The 19050-nt window shown below is 56.9% G+C and overlaps 1 pseudogene; it reads right to left on the bottom strand.

Moving 5' to 3' along the window:
* The window catches only part of LOC131562624 (Fc receptor-like protein 4), a 66470-nt pseudogene extending 48434 nt beyond the window's left edge, over window positions 1-18036 (bottom strand).
* Window positions 18037-19050: the final 1014 nt, after the last annotated feature.

The raw sequence follows: 19050 nt of genomic DNA, 5'->3' as shown, positions 1-19050 counted from the left end.
CCAGCGCTTCCAGGGCTTGGGGGGCGGCAGGTCTGCTTGGCCGGGGACTCTGCCACACCTGCTGATGTCAGCGCTCCCCGGGCCCCAGGCCTCAGAGCAGCATTCGTGCCCGGGCCCACACGTTCCTTGTGCGTGTCACACCGGCAACTTTAGGACGGCCACCAGCCGGGACGTGTCCCAAGGAGGCCCTGCCAGCTTCCCTGCAAGGCCCCGTGCCCTTCCCAGCGCGGCTGCGTCGGCAGCCCTTGGGGCTCCTTCTGCTGCCCTGAGCCCACAGAGCATGGCAGCGTTTGCTGATGCTCTGAGCCCTTCTTAAAGATCCTGCCGGCCTTGCTTAGACTCCTGGGGCCAGCCATTCCTTCCAAACTGGGCCACTTTGGGTGGGCTGGGCGTGGCCCCAAGGCAGGCGGCAGTGAGTGCAAGGGCCCTTGGTGACACGGTGCCGCACAGTCACTGTGACATGGAACGGGTGTCCAAAGGCCCTTTGTGACACGGGGTGACATAGGAGCTGGAGGTGACAAGAGCACGCCACAGTGCTCAGAGCACGCGACGGGACAGGACGGGACAGAGCGGTGCCGTGAGGAGCCCCCGCACAGCGCGCTCGTTCACGTCCCAGCCGGAGCTTTTCTGAAGCCTAGTTCCTGCAGCTGAGCTCGAGGCCAGACCACAGGACTTGCTGACCTGTGGTCTCCCTGAGGCTTCTCTTCTGCAGGTGCCCTTGAGGCCATATCATAGTCCTTGTCAGGAGTCCCCTGTCCTTGTGGCAGGGGCCCTTGAGACCGAGTGCAGGACTTGCTGTCCTGTAGCCTTCCTGAGGCTTCTTACTTGAAGGTACCTTCCAGGCACCACTGCAGGACTTGGTGCCTTGGAGCTTTTCCAAGGCAACTCTCCTGCAAATAGCCACAAATCCAGGCAGAGACATGGAGCAGAGACACCCAGCAGTGCCTGAGGTGGCCTGGGTGGAGGAGGAGGAAGAAGGCCCTGGAGCTGCCCCGGCACAGCAGACTGAAGAGGTGGTGCCATTCCAGCCACCGCAGGAGGGTAAGTGGCAGAGCTGGGCCACAGGACTGGTGCCTGCTGCCAGCTTGGACCCCATGCCGTGCCGTGCCGTGCCATGCTATACCCTGGGGAAATGCCCACGGACAGGACGGAAGAGGGGCCGGCCAGACACCCTGCAGTTGCCGTGCTCCATCCCCTGGGGCATCCCGGGGCTCTCTCGGCCTGCGGATTGCAGGGCTGGCCCGTGTTCTCCAGCCTCTCCCGCAGCCCCTCATCTCTGGCTGCGCTCGCTCTTTGCCAGACGCAGCCCTGGAGCGCACACAAGAGCAGGAGTCCAGCCGTGGCCGCTTCCGCAGAACAGCGCAGGTACCTGCAGCCACCCCCACCTGGGCTGGGCCTGCTGTCCCTGCTCAGCCCACCACCGTGTGTGCGGCACTCCATGCAACATCCCCGGCTTCTTGCCCTTCTCCTACAGTTCGTTTGCAACTTCCTCAAGAGAATTGAGGAGGAAGAAACCATCGCCACGGGCGTAGGCCTCAGACCATACTCGCCCATCTTCCTAAGCAAGACCAGTGCTGCCCTGCTGTCCATGCTTGTAGAGGAACATTTTTACACTCCAAAGCAAGTAAGCAGCCTGTGGCCAGGCTTTGATCCTCCCAGCAATTGCTTGGCCTCCCAGTCCACGCATGCTGCTTGCTGTGAGTCTTTCAGGCCACATGGCAGTGGGGTGGGAAGGGAAGCAGCACTCCTCTGGGGAAGCTGGGAACATTGCTCCCTCTGGCAGCTTTCCAAGTCTCCCCGTGCCTTCTCCAGGTGCCTGCCATGGTGAGCTACATCCACCAGTGGCTCATGGCCAATGATTCTGCTGAGCACAGGCTGGACAAGACCCTGCTGGATCTCACCGAAGCACAGCCAAATGACGCAGTCATCACGCTCCTGCGTGTGGCCCCGTCCTGTGACAGGTATGGGGCCCACCTGCCCACAGGGCTCAGGCCTCCTCAGCCCATCACCCTGCACAGCCTGCCCCAGGTGTCGGAGCAACAGAGAGTTCCAGGGCCCTCTGGATGCTCCCTTTCCCAGCCCTGCCATGTCAGCCCCTGAGCCTGCTGCCATGCTCCCTTGCCGCCTCTCAGGGCTCTGTCCCCACAGGGCTGGGCTGTCTGGCTGCTGCTGGCAGGGGGGCAGTGGGCAGAGGCAGAAATGGCAGCCGGCTCCGCTGCCCCCGCTGCTGTGTCTGAGACCCCCCTGAGACACAGCTCTAACCCCACAGAGCTGCCATGGCCATGTGGAAGACCATCATGGGCTCAGCCAGGACTGCGGAGCTGGCGCAGCTGATCCTCCTGGATGTGCTGGGGAGCTGGCCAGAGTACAGCACCTGCACCTCCAATGGGGACGAAACGGCTGTCTTTGCCCTGGCTGTGAGTTTCTGACACTGGCCTTTGCAGGCCCCAAGGCTGCCTCTCCAGCAGCTCTCCATCCTCCTTCCCCCACTGCATCTCCCTGCCTCAGGCGCTGGCCTGAAACCCGGCCCAGGGGCAGCTTCAGGCCCACCAGGCCCCGTGCTCCCCCTGCCAAGGTCTCTCCTGGCCTCTCCCTGCCACGCTCGGGCCCTGCCACACGCACACCTCGGCACTGAGCGCTGTCTCGGGGGGCTTTGTCCTTTGCAGGCAACTGTGGTGATGTGGAAGATCCTCCAGGTGCCCTGTCTCCCACGGATCTTGAAGGTGTATTTCCCCCGCCTATTTGTGCATCTGCTATTCCAAGTGTTCTTCAGCACTCTGGATATGCCAGAGGAGGTCGACACCTTCTGGAAGCAATGCCAGGAAGAGCACGGCCTTGCCACCAGCCCCAACAGGTGCTCCATCCCACTCCTCCTGTCCCTGCCACGTGGCCTGCCAAGGAGCCAGTGCTGCCAGTGTGACCTGGGCTATGCTGTGCACACAGGTTTGCTGTGCGCACCCTGAAGTCCCTGCTCTGCCTTCTCCGCTGCGAGGATGTGGTGGTGGCAATGGAGCGCAGGTGTGCCTGGGACACGCTGCTCTCTCTTGACACTCACCACTTTGCCGTGGCTCTGCTTGCCAGGTGAGACCCCCTTCTCCCCACTGCCTCTGACATTGCTGCTCTGTGCCCAGGTGCCCAAAAAAATGTCTGTGGCGGCCATGGTTCAGAGGGCCTTGTCACTGAGGGACGGCCAAGCAGACTGGAAAAGGCTGGCACAGGAGGGTGCCCATGAGCAACCAACTCCCAAATGGCCCACGTCCCCTTGCTGGAAGGGTGCTGGGGAAAGATGAGAACTGGGTGAGTCACGCCTGGGAGAAGTTTGCCCCACTGCATCAGGGTCTTGTTTCCTTTTGCCCCTCTTCAGAGAAATTCGCCGCTTAGCCATCCACTTTTGTTCCGCGGTTGCATTCTACCTGCTCGCCCTGCTCGGCAAAGAGATGCCATACTGGGATTTCCCTGCCCTGGCATTCCTTGTGGAGGTGAGCCTCAAGGCCAGTGCTGCCTGGCTGAGCGGCCTCCCAGCCCTCTGGCCTCTTGCAGCCACAGCTGCCAGGACAGTGCCCGTGCCCTGTGCTGCTGCCTGGGCCCGGCCCTGTGCGCTTCTGGGCTCCTGCCGGCCAGCTCCCCTGTCACTGCCCTGTGCCTTTCAGGTCCTTGAGTGCCTGGACTTGAGGGAATGCAGTGACAGTGTTCTGGAGATCCTGGCACAGAACCTGCAGAGCGAGCACATGGCCAGGCGTTACTTGGCGCTCCGAGGCCTCGTAGTGCTGGGCAAGAATCCCTTGATGGTGAGAAGGGGGCAGTGGCTGAAGCCGTGCAGGCAGCGTGGGGCTGGGCAACGCAGTCGCTTGGCATTGTCTGGGCTTCGGCCGCTGGGGCAGCTGTTCCCATCTCTCCTGCTTCCCGCTTCAGCTGCCCCAGTGCTTCGGGACAGGCCTTTGGCCTCTGGGCCCTGCGGCAGCAGGGCGGCCTTTCACTAAGTCGTGTTCCGCACAGGCTGAAAAAATGCAGAGCCTGACTGAAAGTCTTGTGGAGCTCCTGGAGGAAAATGACAGCGACATGATCAGGATGAGCATTCTTCTCCTCAGATATTTGCTCCTGGATAATGGTGCTCCAATAGCCACCCCCATCGCCCTGCAGCTGGCTGAGGCGCTCCTGCCACTCTTTGACAGCGTAAGGCTCTGTGCCCACAGCCACAGCCACTGGCTGCTGCCCGGACCCTTGGTGCCCTGTGCAGATGCACGCCTGTGCCCTGGGGGGCCTGAAGCAGCTGATGCTCAGGTCTTTTGCCCTTTCCTGTCGTCCAGGATGATATCCAGGTGCAGCTGAGCTCCATGGCTCTCTTTCAAGAGATGCTGGACTTATTAACAGAAGAGGGAAGAAAGGCCCTCAAGTCCCACGTGCGCCAGAGCCTGCTCCCTCTCTACTTCCACTGCCATGATGAGAATCAGATTGTTGCTGAGGTGAGCACTTGTGGCCAGCTGCTGTCCCCCTGGCAGGGGCTTGGGCTGCCTCCTGCCCTTGCACCTTGTGGGCTGCAGCCTCCTCCAGCCTGTGCCACTGGGATGCTCCTGTGCCCTGGACTGTGGGGCCATCTGTGCATCTCTGTCCCTCTCCAGGCCTCCCGGGAAGCGCTGCATTCCTCAGCCAGATTCCTGAAGAGGAGGGATATAGAACAAATGCTACACGTAGATCAGAGCTTTGGGGAGTGCCTGGTAAGAACAGCAGAGACCCCCCCAGCCTCAGCATGGCGAAGGTCCCTGAGGACGGTGCTCAGTGTGCGGGGCTAACAGCTGTGCCCGCTGCTGCAGCCAGAGGCTGCGCGGCCTCTTCTCCAGGCTCCCGTGGGCCTGTGTCGGGTGCCCATGGAGCCCCGGCCCGGCGGGGCTGCGGGGCGGCACCACGGCTCCCCGGGCAGCAGCCGGCCCTCTGCCCCTCCCCCTCGGGAGCCCTTGGCCAGCGGCTGCTGCCCGCGCCTCAGGGCTGTGCGGGTAGGCGAGGCCGGCGATGGGCGGCGATGGGCGCAGACAGCGCCCAGCCCAGGAGCTGAGCCCGCGCCAACCCTTCCCTCCTGCCGCTCTCTCCAGCTGGCAGAGGACAGTAGCCGAGCGGCCGAGCACCTGCGCCGGGCACTGCACTACCTGCAGAGCCCACAGGAGTCCCTGCGAGAGGCGGCCGTCAGGTTCATGGGTGAGTCCCGAGCCCGGGCTCCTCCCCGGCCCGCCGCAGCTCGGCCCCGGCCCCGCCTGCTGGCCTGGCAGCGCCAGCCCGGCCCGGCGCCTTGGAGCCCCGCCTGGCCTGGGCGTTGCTACTGCCGCCCTCTGGCAGCCGTGCCCTGGGGCGGCAGCGTGCGGCAAGGGCCGGGCTGAGCCCTGCCGGGCCAGCAGCCCGTGTGGCCACAGCGCCGGCAGCGCCGCTGGCAGGGAGCTGTGCCGCTGGGGCCGTGACAGGCTCTGTGTTCACAGGCATGGCCGGGCGGCACCTGAGGGGGCAGCAGCAAGAGCTGCAGCTGATCTGCACTGGTGAGTGAGTGAGGGCAGCGGGCTGACCGCGGGGGCTGGAGGGGGCAGCTGCAAGCCCTGCCCCAACTGTGGAGGGATCGGCACCCGTGGGCAGAGCACACAGAGATATCAGGGCTACGTGTGGCATTCGTGGTCAGCAACTTCGGGCTGATCCCCTTGCTCCCTGCTCCCTGTGGGCCATGGCAAGAGACGACCGGGATGGCCCTGACAGGGGGCTCTCCTCGGCTCCCTGCATATGCGGGATCTGACCTTGCCTCTGTTCCTCTCTCTTGCAGCCCTTGAAGAAATGGCATATGACAGCAGTCCTGCAATCAGAGATGCTGCAGTAGAATTTTGTTTAGTTCTCCGGGCTCTTGAGAGAGCTCCCTACTCCCCATGGCAGAAGCTGCGAGATCGATTCCGCAGTGCATGGAGGAAACAGCCTCGTCTTTGCTGCACTGCCTTACTGTTCTGCTGCAGCTCCCCGGAGAGGTGATCTGCAACACTCAGCCTGCTTGGGCCATTTGAGACAGCAGGAATTTTCTTTTCCTTCTTCCAGATTTTTCTGTTTGTATTTTCCTTGCTTTTGTTTGTGTAAATATAAAATATGTTACAATACACAGAGTCCCAGGATCTTTCTTTTCCTTCACACGGTCCATAGGGCATAGGGGGAGTGGGGCGAAAGGGTGCTTCTGCTCAGCCAGCTGTCTAGCCATGCATTGTTGCAGGGAAAATGGCCAGAAGCCTTTTGGCCTTTGGTGGTTCTGCTGAAGCCTTTGTGCTGCCGACAGAGCAGCTGGGCAGGGGCCGGAGCTGCGGGGATCCCTGCCAGAGCGGTGCCTGGAGATGGCCACAGGGCCTGTGCCGGACAGGAAGGGCCATCCGTGTCCTCCTGCCCGTCTGCTGCTGGCTGCAGTGCTGAGGGCTCCCAGGTGCCTCTGGATGGGGCTCCTGTGGAGCTGCTGTGGGGCTGCGGCGCTGCTGCCGGCAAGCTTGGCCAGGCTGAGGGAGACCCTGAGGGGCTGAGGCAATGCTAAAGCCCTGAGCAATTGGCTGGCAGAGGCCATAGGCAGCCCCTGGCAGCCGCCTTGATCCCGACAGCCGGCGGCTCTGGCGCTTCCAGGTCGGTGGCCGGTTGGAGGGACGCCCTGGAATCAGGCGTGGAACCCTGGTCCTGGCCTTTCAGGGCTGTGAGGCCAGCTGTTGGGGGGCTGGGGGGGTGCCCTCCCAGTGCTCCAGACTGGAGCACCCCGCCCCTCAGCCTTAGGCATTGAGCTCCACTGCCTGATATCCAAGTCTTGTTCCTCTTGCTGTGGGGGTGGCCGAGCTCTGTGGCTTTAGGCCCCGTGGAGCCAGAAGAGCAGCAGCTTTGAGCCCACAGGGGCCACAGAAAGGCCCTCTTGGACCATGGACATTCCTGTCCTTCCCAGGCCAGGGACACATGAGAATGCAGCGGGCACCTTCAGGGTGCCACGCTGGCTTTGCACTGGGCCATCTCCCTGTGCTGCGCACGGCTGGCTCTTTGCTTTGCTGCTCTCGGCCTTGTGTCGTCGTACTCCTCTGGCTGCCTGCAGCCAGGGGCAGCCCTATCAGGAGGGTGAGAGGCCCCGTCTCCAACATCTCAAGGGGGAAATGGACCTCTCCCAGCCCTCAGCCCACGCTGTAAGCAGAGCAGAGCCTTTTCCCCAGCCCCATTGGCTTTCTGCCTGCTTCTGGCCCCTGGCCACCATGACCCACTGCTCTCGCTCTGAGTCACCTACAGCATGCCTGGTGCCTCTTGATTTGCTGACCCTGGGATGTGAGGCTCACTGAGAGAAAGGTGGCTGTCCCAATGCTGAGGGCACACGTGGCTCACTGAGCAGACTTGAGGCTTCCCCAGCAGCTTGCAGGTGCCTTACGTCTCATGTCTCAGTGCTTGTGCTCCTGCCTCTTCCTGTCCCTCTTCTCGCCCTCACCCAACCTGCACCCTCTGACCTACCTTCAATAAACCCTGTTGCATCAGACACGGTGTCAAGAGCCCTCCTTCGGCTGCCGGTCGAGCGCACGTTACAACCTCCGGGCCTGGGAGCATGGTGGGCTGGGGGAGCTGTCTCTCAGACCAAGAGGGAACGGCTCTCGATAGCACCTGCCCATGGACATTCCCCGCACCAAATAAAATCATCTCCAAGTTTATCTAGTAAGCTAGTAAGGTATAAACCATTAATTGTCTGGAAATCTGGCACTAGTCTCTAAGTTCCATTAGGTTTCTTTATTGCTGATCTAGCAGTGTTAAATTTTGACTGCCATTCTTCCAATAGTCCTGATGTCAGGGATTTAATTGACTGTTGGCTCTATTCCTTTCCTAGCTTCTAACCTTCAAGGGTATTGCTTTCTAAATACTGCCCTAACTCTTGTCTGTAGCTCAATTTTCATAGGGTCTGCTTGATTTGATTTTCCTGGGCTACCAGTATCCCATACTCTTGGGTACACCTGATTCAATACTTGCTCTAACTAGTTCTTCTTGTCTGTTGGTCTTCTGTCAATTGTCAGTCCTACTGCTAAAACTGCTCATTTGCCCTCAGGTACCTTCCATTTAGGTTTTCTTTTTCTAAACAGAAGTGTTGCTTCTAAATTTTCAAGCAAATCCCTGCATAGGACAGATTTGGGTGAGTTGGGTAAAGAAAGAAACTGATGTATTCCCATTTTCTTCTTGACTTTACATTGAAGTGGTTTCAGGAAGAAAACTTTTTCTGGCTGGCCTATAGTGGCTCCTATTGCTTGAGATAGTTTTCACTTTTGGGTATCAGTGCATGATTCAAGAGTGAAAATTTGTCTCCACAATTTCTTAAAAATTCAACTTCTTTATCATTCTTTAGCTGTATTTTAACTGGTGGCCTGCTAGGGTAAGAATTGCCAGTCTCGGTCATTTCTTATCGTCTAGAGTGGCTGCAAGAGTTTTGTGTACTTTGTCTGCTAACTCTGGGCACTGGTCCTATTTCCAGTGTCCTGATTTATTACATGATGCACATTGATTTGGCCCCAGCTTGGTCTGTGGCTGCTTTGAACCTCCTCTGCCTCTGATATTGTTGCCCCTGCCTCTGCTTCATCCAGAGGCATCCCACGTCCTCTCCCTGGTGCCAATCCAGAGCTGCCACCATGGCTGCAGTGAGCTCTTTTCCTTTTTCTCTCTCTTGATTATCATCCACTTTCTATGCTTTTCTCATTCATGCCTTTAAGTCTCTCTTGACAGGCTCTCTCAGCTTCTCAAGTTTCTGCCTGACGTCTGGGCTAGATTGCCCTGACATCAGGGAAACGCACTGCTGCTTTCCTATATCCGAGCAGGGATCCAGGGCTGTGCCTTTACGTGCAGCTGCTCACAGCCTGTCCACAAAGTCAGTGGGTGACTCAGTGAGGTGCTGTCCCTGTGTAACGTTATCTCTTACTGACCAAGTTATTGCTTTTGGAAGGGCATTTTTTAATTCCAATGTGACTATGTCCTGGTATCTGGTTAACATTGCACAGCTGCCTGCATTGTTCGCGTCCCACAAAGGGCTTACAATAGGACACAGCTGGTCCACTGTACCTTGTAAGGCTCCACTAGCAATTTGTCCGTGCACACGTGCTCTGGCTATCTTGATCGCCAACTCTTCTGCTGGTTTTGTTAGCTCTGTCAACATGAAATCAGTATCACCTCAGTCTGGCTCTTGATTCTTGACTATGAACTCCAATCTTTTTGCTACTTCGCTAGGGTTTTCTCTATCCATTGTAACTTTTCCCCACCAACTGTTCAGGTCACTAGTAGAAAAGCAGATGTTCACCCTCATGGCTTCTCCTGGGAAACTCAACACTTCCCTTAAGGGGGTGACTAAGGGCAAAGCTTTCTTGATTTTATTCCTTGGGTTGCTTGTCACTGGGGGTCTCTGAAATTGTCCCCTCACTTGGGGACAATTATTCATCTCATCCTCACTGCCATTTGGCTTTCATTCAGGGGGCGGCGTGGTTGCCTGAGGGGGAGTGTACCTGAGCTGGCCTGGACTAACTCGGCTCTAAGTCTTGGACACCTAGAACACAATCTTCCTGGTGCATTGGAGCCAATTTCAAACATCTCTGCCCTAGGCTGAATGCTGAACGACATCTCTTTCTTTTCTGCCTCTTATCTGTTTCCAAAGTAAGGACTAAACGTCCTGTGGGGCCAAATCAAAGCCACATTCTTTCTGACACTCAGGTTTATTCTTCAGTATTACAGTGACCTGATGAGGTCTTCAGGGGTGAGAGAAGTGGACGAGAATCTTGGTTGATGATCAGAAGGCTGGATTTATTGACATATGATATATAATACATTATAACTTTACTAAAAAATAAGGAGAGAAGTTGCAGAGGCTGCTGAGCTAAGAATAGAATAGGAAAGAATGAATAACAAAGTTCTGTGTCCAGCAGAAAGCAAGGACAAACTCTCCTTGTGAGTGGTCAGCAAATCCAAACACTCACAGAAGCCCAATCACCGCTGCACCTGTTACATTCCACACCAGCCAATAACAATTGTTTACATTCTTCTTCTGGGACCTCAGCTTCCCAGAAGATGAACAAATCCCAAAGAAAGGATTTCTATGAAAAAATGTCTGCGACATTCTTCAGGGTAAAAAAACATGTCTGCATATATCACAGGATCTCATTTTTCTTGTCTTAAAAATAACATCAACTGTAGCAGTGTATTGTAAAGTTCCATTAGGGGGTGACTTCTCACCACTTTCTAATGGATACCAAGCCTACCACTGGGAAGAGTATTTCATCCGATTACCTTTCCTTGAAAAATTACCCTCTGGGATTCCTCCCAAATCTTTCTCATCTGCTAAATTACATTCTAGTGGACTCTTTTTAATACCATCTTTACTTCTTGTGTTATTCATTCTTCATGCTTGTTATGGTTTGGGCCTGGCAAAGCCAGAGCCCCCATGGGTACACCTTCTCCCCGGTGTCTGCTGTGAGATGTGACCAGGAATAAGCAAAGCAGGCTCCAAACTTAAACATAAAGAAAATTTTATTAACTAAGCTACACACAAACAATTACTAAACTACACACAAAAGAAAAAAAAAAAACACAAGGAAAATGAAAACCTCACAAAAACACTCTCCTCCTCCCCCCTAAATTCCCAATACAATACATCCTCCAAAATCACCAGTTCTGGGTCCAGCACCACCCTTTAGATTGCTCAAACTTTCAGTTCCTCAAGAGGAGAGGGAGTCCTTCTGTGTGTCGTTGTGGCCTTTTCCGTCCTTGTTCCGGTGCTCTCACCACCGAACAGGGATCAGGGCTGCTTCCAGGGTTGTCTTTTTAAGGATGCTTTGTCCAGTTCCAGAAAAGCACAGTATCTCACCTTCTCACCTTTGGGACATCTATCCCCCCCATATTTTATATACCCCCTGGGGCCGAGGGGTACCCACACTGAATCTTCTTTGGCACTGGGACATTTCTCCCCCTGGACTCAGTCTCTGTATCTCACGGAAACATAGCTCTGTCCATGGCTACACAAAAGAGTCCAGCATAAAATGCCACTCCATCTTCTCCATCTTTCCAACATCTCTCATTCTCTCTCTCTCTGGTCCAGACCCCCATCACTGGTTCATTTCCTTCGTCCTCCTCCACTCTTATCACACGTCTAGGAAGGGTTAATGTTCTGTAGGGTTTTCATTGTCCAAAAGGGGTTAAAAACTCCTCCAGGCGGCTGGACTCCTGGCTGCACCCCCCCCCCTTCTCCTCAGCCGGGCTGCCTGCTGCCAGCACATATTTACCGAATTTCAAGGTAACGACACAGGCTGCACTCTCTCTCTCTCTCTATCTGTCTCTGGGGGGGGGGGGGGGGGGGGGGGAGGCTGTCCGATGTCTCTTGGGGCTCTTCCTCCACCCTTCCATCCTCCAAGGCCCCTCATTCCCATGTCTGTCCAGGCCCAGGCCTACCGCATGGCTGCCCCTCCCCTGCCCAGCAGCAGCGGCTGAACGGGGGAGATCTGACCTCGGTCCCTCGAAGTCCCAAGAGAGCCTCCCAGGGCCAAAGCTCTGCTTTTAACCCCTGGGTGTTCTCGGAGTTGTGTCCTAAAACCCACTGGCTACCCCAGGTGCCAATATCAAAATCCAAGCACCCATTGGTTTGACCACAGCATCCCAGAATTCCCACTTCTTTCTGGTCAAACCACCACAATGCTATCTAAATTTCCAAACTTGTCAGGATGTATTAGTACTTCTCTTTTCCTTCCCTTTATCCCCTGTAGACTACACTTAACACACACAGGCTGTCTCTGAGTCATCCAGCACCAATGTTTTCTTTATAGTCTTAAAAATCAATGAAAACAAAAGCATTCCATGTGTGGTAAATAGGTATGATTCACGCTGATAAAATTTTAAAAGTAATCAATATTGATACAGCAATTTATATTTGGAAGTAATAAAACATTTAAAAGTTGTAATGCCAAAAAAGAAAGAGATAGGAGGGGTTCCACCCCCACTCCTTGGAGATGTTCAAGGAAGAGAGATAAAAGCAAGAGATAACAGTTACTAAAAATTAACAAAAAGATGGGAAAATCTGATTGGGTCCCAGGAAAATGCCAGCTATAAGAGATTTATTGCTTTGATGCTTAAATGCAGTAATATGTTAGTTTTAACTTACCTTGTACTGGCTTGGTGCTCATGTGTAACCCAAAGGTGAATTAAAGTGCATAGAGGAACAGAAGGGGCCTTCATCAGTGACGACCTCCAAGGACTTGTGAGACCATCAAAACAAGTGGTGGAGCATGCACAGTAAAGGTGGTGATGAGGGCTGAGGTAGAGGTGTGATGAAATGAAAATGGGAGGAGTTGACATCGATACATGGCATATATAAGGGGTAATCTTCACTTGACAAGCTCCTATGTAAGGTGGCAAGGGTCCAAGAGCCCTGCACTCCGAACCCCGTGGTTATCTTTTTCTTACGGGCTATTATTGGAATGAAATTATCTCTTATTTTTAGTCCAATTTGATTGTTAATATTTCAAGTGTATCCAATTTTATATATTTTCTAAACTATTCAATTAAAATTGCTGCTACCTCTAATATTGTTTGGTTTTTTGATGATGGGATAATTGGGCAAACATAACAATATGGAAAACCAGGCCTGGGAGCCTCCCTCACAACTGCTTACCACACAGCCCATCTTTGAGACGGGTGCTTCACCTTTTATACCTCTGGGGGTTGCATCAGCCAACCCTGGCCCCTCCCAAAGTCTGTCAGTCAACGCTTCTTTGCCGTTTATTGGTGGAGATTGCTTTCCTGCAACTTGATTGGTGTGTCAGGTGTTGCCATGCTGTGCCCTCCAGTAGCAAGGAGCTTTTTCATTCTCAGCTGCCCTGTAGGAGGGGCACACGTACGCGCCTTCCTTTTACCTGTGCTAAATAACCCAGGCTGCCCGGTGGCGACAATACGGAGGATGAGGAAAGGGGACTGTGAGGAGAACAGAGGACATCTAAACAATAAACTACAATAACATAACTATACATCAATAAAACTTCTCTTAATATTCACACAATATTAATTCCTTAATTGTTAGAGCAAATCATCTCATTATTCATCTATAACAATTTTTATTTTTATTTTTACATTTTCCTATTCCTACTCCCATATCTTTACCTAAGAGCCCCTTAATTCCAAAATTTTAATAATTCAGAGGCAAGGGGTTTATATTTTCCATTTCCAGAGAAGCTCCTTCCTTCCTTAACAGACACCTGTCTTTCAAACCAAGATAGAGCCCCAAAAATCCTGCAAATCCCACAAATACTTGCACAAAAACCTGACCAGGTTCCTCCTTCCTGAGCCAAACAGGGCAGACCTGAACAAACAAAAACCATTTCTCCTGGTTTAATGAAAAAGCTGCTTTTTGGGTCCCATAAGAGGGACAAGGGTCCTGTGCCCCCTGGTACTGGGGGAGGGAATGGGGAGCTCCTGGGGGTACTGGGAGCACTGGAACGGGGAGCTCTGGGCAGCCCCACATGGGACCCCACACTTGTGGTCATCCCCCCATGGCATGGTGGGCACCCACGGGAGCTGGGGGGCGGGCACACAGTGGGAGATGCCCTCAGGCAGGGATCCCCAGTGCCCCCTGTGCCCCCAGTGTCACAGCATGTTCTCGTAGATGTCACTGGAGTCCTGCTGTTGCCCATGGGGTCCTGACAACTCTGCAGTGGTCACCTGGGGGGATGTGGCACAGGGGGACACTGCAAGAGACACCGGGTGGGGGAACTTGGATGGGAGGTGACACCCCTAGGGTGACATGTCCCTGTCCCCCCACCTGTACTCACCCCCTGCCTTCTTCTTTCGCACGACCTGGCTGTACAGCACCTCCCCTGCCTTTGGAGGGACCAAGGGCACTGGGGGGGCCCTGCAAGGATAAGGGGGTGTCTGTGGGGGTGTGGGGGGTCATAATGAACATAAAATGGGGGTTCAGGCCTGGACCCACCTCGCTCACCTTTTCTGCTGTTTCCTGAGGGCTGCAAAGGAAAGTAGGGAGGGGTGACTGTGGAGTCCTCAAGGCCCCTGACACCCCTGAGACCTCTGACTGCCCCTGGGAGCCTCGTGCATCCCTGAAGCCCCTAATGAGCCTTGAATCACCCACCGAATCCACTGAGACCCCAAACTCCTCCAAACCCCTGACAGAACCCCCAATGTCCCTGCACGACCCTGCAGGACCTCCCCAAATTCCCCAGGACCCCCAGGTGAGATCACTAGGGATTCAGCTTCACCCAAGTCAGGAGCTGTTGGTGCTGCCCTCTGGACCTCAAACTCTGTGGGGGTTTCACCCCAATCCCTGGGACCCCCATTCCCCCTCATTGTCACCCACCCAGGTGGTGCCACCAGTGCCAGCCTCCAATGACAGCCAGGAGCAGAAGTAGGAACAGGAGGGACCCGCCGACCCCTGCGGCCACTGCTGGGGACAGAGAGAGACACATCAGGGTCACCCAGAACCCCGGGGGTCCTGCACCCCCCATGTGACCCCAAGTGACCCTACCTGTGTCCTGTTCCTGTGTTGTCACCTCCAGGGCCAGCTCTAAACTGAGTGCCTGGTGCCCGTCCTGTCCCAGCTGGTTGGTGGCCGTGCACTGGTAGGTGCCTGAATGTCCCACATCGACAGCCCTGAGCTCCAGGAGGGGACCTTGGGCCACCTCCTGCCCATTGTGCAGCCAGGTGAAGGTGACAGGGGCTGAGCCCACCTGCACCGAGCAGCGCAGGGTCACAGGGCCACCTGCACACACCTGGTGTGACAGGAGACTGAGGGTGATGGTGGCATTGGCCACGGGCACTGTGGGGAGACAAACAGGGCTGGCACCTGGTGAGGTGGATGGCGGTGCCATGGTGGGGTCACCCCCAGCCTGGCGGTCCCGCTCACAAAGGACAGTGACATTCAGGGGGACACTCTCAGCCGTGCTGTCCCCGCACTGTCAGTGGCCGCTGCCATTGTCCCCTGTGTGGTGCAGCTCGAGGCGGGGCCAGTGCCAAGCGATACCCTCGAGCCCTCCCGGGTACCAGGAAATGGACAGGTGACCTCTCCCTGCGGCCACCGTGCAGCTCAGCACAAGGCTGCACTGACAGAGACACCCTCAAGGGCAGAACCCCTGCGGGAGGGGGTGACACCAGGGACATTGAGGGACTTGGGGGGAGGTCAGGGAGGGGCAGGGAGATCCCGGTGAGGGAGAGGAGAGGAGGTGCAGAGCTGGGGTGGGGGAGGCTTGGATAGGTACCCCAAGGAAGGATGGGGGGTTTAATGAGGGGACACATGGAGCAGGAGATGGGAGGACCCCAGTGAGGGTATGGAGACCCAGAGAGGGTATGGTGGGACTTGGAGACTGCAGGGAAACAGCAGAGAGGGGTGGGGTTGACTCAGAGATGGGTGAATGGACCCAGTGAGGGATGGGGGGAACGGGGCAGTAATGGAGGTACCCAGGCAGGGGACCCGAGGAGGCTGTGGAGGCTCCCTGTGCCCATCTCTGCACTCACTGGGCACCGTGACACGGAGCCGGGCGCTGCTCTTCTGCACGGCCCCCACCTCGGAGCTCACCTGACAGCTGTAATTCCCCGAGTGGGAGACCCCCATGGTGGGCACCAGCAGCTGCGGGGAACCCTGTGGGCCCCCCAGCACCTGCCCGTCCCAGTAGAACATGTGCAGGAGGGGGGCTCGGGGCCCCAGGGGCTGGGGGTGCTGAGGCAGCTGAGAGTCAGGGGGGACCCCTCGGTGGGCTCAGAGGGACCCTCCAGCACCGGCCCTGAGAAGAGCTCTGAAAAGGAGAGGGGAGGGAGATTTGTGAGCCCGAGTCACTAGGGAGGGGCTGTGGGGGGGGTTGGAGTGGCAGCTGTGGGGTGCTCACCATGCTCTGTCACTGTCACTGATTCTGACTTCTCCCATTCCCATGATAGCCTGGATTTCACCATGCTCCCACAGCTGTAGCGGCCACTGTGTTGCAGATGCAAAGGGGACAGGAACAGCTCGGTCCCATTGCAGAGCTCCTGCAGTTTCTTCTCCTCATGGTAGAAGGACACTGAACTGACTGGGTTGTCCCGCCAGCACCAGCAGCGCAGTGTCACCGTGTCCCCCTCCAGCAGTGCCCGCGCTGGCACCTGCAGCACCAATGGGGCTGTGGGACACAGGGGTCCTGTTACACCTGGCGGGTCCCAATGCCACCACGAACCCCGTCTTGGCTCACACACAGCACATCAGGGATCTCCAATTCCATAAACAGGGTCTGCCAGCACTGGGATGCTCTAGGATGCCCCCAGAGCAGGGGACAGGATCTGGTCACACAGGAGGTGACCCATGGAGCTGAGCCCACCTAGAGCCCCAGGGTCACTGCGGGTGCCAGGATGGGGACACCCAAACCCCCCTCACCATCTAAGACTATCACAGAGAGGCTGAGCCCAGTGCTGAGTCTCTCACATGTGTAGTTGCCTCTCTCAGTGACAGTGAGGTGGTTGTGTCCCCCCTGCCTCTAGCGCCACCCATCCTTGTACCAGGTGGTGACACCAGTGTTCCCCGAGCCCTGGCAGGTCAGTGTCACCCGGTCCCACAGCACCACCGGCCTCCAGGGGGGCTCCATGAGGAGTTGGGTGGTCTGGGCACCTGTGGGTGCCCCTGTGGGTGACAGGGGACACCAGCCTGCCAGGGCCAGCGTGGGGCTGGGGACAGCAGGGTGGGGACATGGCATCCCACGAGGACTCACCAGTGAGGCCGCAGGTCTGGGCTGGAAGGGAGAAGGGACAGGGCTGGGTTGGGGTGGCACAATGGGGACAGTTGTGTACGTGGGGAATGGGTCATAGAGGCTGCCCCTGAACTATCCCCATGGTGACATTGGTGTGGCACAGATGTCTGGATGGGGACACTGTGCTAGCACAGGTCTCCCCTGCCAGCCCCATGGCCTCTGTCTCCATGGCCCATCCACATTGTGCTTGTCTTCTTTTCCCTCTCCCTGCATCCCTGCATCCCTGCATCCCTGCATCCCTGCATCCCTGCATCCCTGTGTCCCTGTCCCCACAGCTGCCCCAGCCCCAGGATGCCTCTCCCCACATTCCTATCCGTCCAGCCCTGTTGACCCTCTCCTGTCCCCATGGCCACCCCATGACCCCGGTCACTTCAAGCTCTGGCTCTTCTGGCATTGGGAACCTCAGGGAACCCTACAGCCCCCCTCTGCTCCCTCCCCACAACTCTCTGCCTCACCAGCGCCCATCCCCGGGGTACTACCAGTGCGGCCCGTGCCCGGGCCACTCACCCCACAGGAGCAGCGCCACCTTCCCGGCCATCCCGGTGTCCCCAGCCATGTGCACTGGCTGTCGCTCACTGCTGTGGCCACTGCTCCCCTGGCTGGTGGCTCTTCGGATGAAGGGGAAGGAAGCGAGGTCACGTCCATCCCCATGTGCTGGTGGCACCTGATGGGGGCAGGGTGGCCACAAGCTGGGGACAGGCTGTGGGCAGTGTGGGGACATGCTGGGGACAAGGAGGTCGCTAAGTCGGTGGGACATGGGCTTCCCAGGAGCAGGGGGGCTCAGGGGGTTTGGGGAGCCAGGGATGGGTGTCCAGGGGAATGGGGGGTCCAGGGAATGGGGGTCCAGGGAATGGGGGTCCAGGGGAATGGGGGGTCCAGGGAATGGGTGGTCCAGGGAATGGGTCCATGGGGAATTGGGGTCCTGAGGATGAGGAGCTCTGCTGTGAGAGTCTTAGATGGTGAGGGGGGTTTGGGTGTCCCCAGCCTGGCACACACAGGGACCCCGAGGGCTCTGAGTGTGCTCCACTCAAGGGGTCACCTCCTGTGTGACCAGAGCCTGTCCCCTGCTCTGGGGACATCCCAGAGCATCCCAGTGTGGGGGAATCCCCATGTTGGATCTGGGGACCCCTGGTGCTCTGGGTGTGACCCAATGGGGGGTCCTGGTGACATCAGTTGTGACAGGACCCCTCTGTCCCCCAGACTCGCTGGTGCTGCAGGTGTCGTGGGGGGCGCTGCTGGAGGGGGACACGGTGACACTGCGCTGCCGGTGCTGGCAGGACATGTCGGTCACTGGAGTGCGATTCTACTGTGGGAACAAAGAGGTGGAGAGGTCCCTCAATGGGACTGAGGTGTTGCTGTTCCCTCTGCAGCTGAACCACAGCAGCCACTACAGCTGCAGGGGCTTGGTGGATTCTGAAATGTCACCGTGTGCACAGTCGGGACCAGTGACAGTGACAGTGCACGGTGAGCACCCCCATGGCTAGAACTCCAATCTCCTGACACCCCCAAAGCCACTTCCCAATGCACTAAGAGTCACAGTCCTCACCTCCCCTCTCCTTCCCAGAGCTCTTCTCTGTGCCGGTGCTGGAGGGTCCCCCCGAGCCCACCCAGGGGTCCCCCCTGACTCTCAGCTTCCTCAGGACCCCCAGCCCCCTGCGGCCCCGAGCCCCCTCCTGCACATGTTCCACTGGGACGGGCAGGTGCTGGGGGGCCTGCAGGGGTCCCTGCAGCTGCTGGTGCCCGCCGTGGGGGTCTCCCACTCGGGGAATTACAGCTGCCAGGTGCAATCTGAGGGCGGGGCCGTGTGGAAGAGCAGCGTCCGGCTCCGGGTCACGGTGCCCAGTGAGTGCAGGGATGGGCATGGGGACCCCCAGAGACCCCTTAGGTCCTCTTCCTGGGGACCTCTGTGACCCCCAGACACTTTTCTTGGGTTCCTCCACCTCTGCCCTGAGTCCCCACACCCCTCTGTGGTGTGACCCCATCCCCACATTATCCATCACACCCATTCCCGCTTCTTCCTATTCCCACACACCGGCTTCCCACTGGGGAAGTGCACACACATTTTTCTCTCTTATTGTACCCAAAAAAATTGGTTTTTGATTAAACTGTGTGAGAAACAGGACTCACTCTTTAAAATTTGTAAATGTTTAATAATGGATAAAAATGACAGCAAACAGCATGCTGGGTGGTTGGCAACTGCCAGAGGCACACAGTTAACTACAACAATTCTCCTTATGTACCTTTTCATTTGTATTTGGTAAATACATACTCAGGAGGGTTATATATATTCAAAAAT

Source organism: Ammospiza caudacuta, chromosome 11, assembly GCF_027887145.1.
Source record: "Ammospiza caudacuta isolate bAmmCau1 chromosome 11, bAmmCau1.pri, whole genome shotgun sequence".
NCBI lineage: Eukaryota > Metazoa > Chordata > Aves > Passeriformes > Passerellidae > Ammospiza > Ammospiza caudacuta.
Note: the sequence above shows the minus strand (reverse complement) of the source record. Positions and strands in the feature narration are given on the sequence as shown.